The sequence below is a fragment of the Orycteropus afer genome, unplaced genomic scaffold, assembly GCF_000298275.1.
Source record: "Orycteropus afer afer isolate SDZICR_OR568_19922 unplaced genomic scaffold, OryAfe1.0 scaffold00549, whole genome shotgun sequence".
Taxonomy (NCBI): Eukaryota; Metazoa; Chordata; class Mammalia; order Tubulidentata; family Orycteropodidae; genus Orycteropus; species Orycteropus afer.
The window spans coordinates 264,916-266,417 of record NW_006922136.1 but is presented as its reverse complement, the minus strand read 5'-3'; the positions used below and the strand labels follow the sequence as shown (position 1 = coordinate 266,417).

General features: G+C 39.7%; 1 protein-coding gene across 1 annotated transcript in view; it reads left to right on the top strand.

The window, feature by feature from the left end:
* The window catches only part of TRPC5 (transient receptor potential cation channel subfamily C member 5), a 210,457-nt gene that overhangs the window by 149,575 nt on the left and 59,380 nt on the right, over window positions 1–1,502 (top strand). The gene's annotated exons all lie outside the window — the stretch shown is intronic.

Sequence of the window (1,502 nt, the reverse complement as noted above, 5' to 3'; positions counted from 1 at the left end):
TTAACCTAAATCCCATCACAGAGTCGATTGCCAGTCATTATAGGGAATGACTACTACCAGCTGCCCAGCCAAGTTGATACCTGACCTTAACTACCACACCACCCCAAACAGGCATGGATAATGGGATTTACAAAACACCACAGAATGGAGGACAATGGCTAGAAGGGCCACATCAAGCAATTCACTGCACTTCCTCATACCTAGAGTAGCTGGTTGTTGTTGTTTTTTGTTTGTTTTAAATCAAGTATATGTGAATAACTGCTTTCCACTGTGAGATGCTCTCAAGTAGAGATCATATCTGAATCTTTTTATCATTTTACCATTTGATTAGCAGAGTTCATTACCCTAGATACCCCCTGATCTTGTATTTGAAGCGTAACTAAATATCTAACCTCATCTTGTTTTCTTATGACCTGCCAATCATTTCTACAAAAGAAATATTAGCAAAGGGGTTTCTAGTTATCTGAGGTCCTATTTAGGTTAGTATCAGTGAATTTTGATTCCTTTTAAGATGCTGTTATCACCTCTATGAATCCATATGTTGCTGGAAGTTTTTGCTGTAGCACAGAAGGCACAGAATGAGAAGTCCTGAGTCTTGTCTTCCTTCCTAGATGCCATTTCTCAGATTTGATTTACCACTGAGAAGTCATTTAATCTATAGAAAAAGGCTTAAATTATTGGTATTATATGCACACAAACAAACAACATCCGGTCAACATTTAGTAAACATTATTGGTGGGAGTGAATGTCTGTGATCCGTTACCACTCAGGACAGAGCCAAAGAGAAATGGGTTTATGTTGCAGCAGGAGACTTTTGAGTTATCTACTTAGAAGAACTTTGAAACCATAAATGGCAATGAAATATATTCTCCCATGTGGGATTGTAGGATCTCTTTCTTTGGAGAGTTTAAAAAGAAAATAGAAGACAGACACAGAGTAATCTGTCACAGACACCTAGACACTATGGGAGAAAAATCCAATAGATCTACCGTCTCAGGACCATAGTGCTGGGGCACACCATACTCAATTGGCACAACAAAATACATAAAAGCCTTGTTCCATATCCTACATTGGTGAGTAGCAACTGGGGTCTTAAAAGCTTTCAAGTGGCCGTGTATGATGCAGCTAATGGTCTTCTAGTGTCGGAAATGAAGAAGAATGCAAAAAAGAAAAAAAAAAAAAACGGCATTTGGAAGCAATCAGCCATAGGACACGATGGCCCCTAAGACCAGAAGAACTAGATGGTACCTGGCTACCAATGCCATCCACTCAGGAAACTATCAAATCTGGAGATCCTGGATAGAGTAGAAGGAAAAATGTGGAACAAAATCCAAAAACTCAATAATGACCATAATTACTGGTCAGAAGAAGTCTGATGAGAACCCCAATACTATGGCCCTGGAATACATTCTGCATCTGGAATAAAACTCACCCCCAGGGGCTGACTCTCAGCCCAATAGTTAACAAGATGTACATGCAGACCACTCAACCCAGGGTGATGT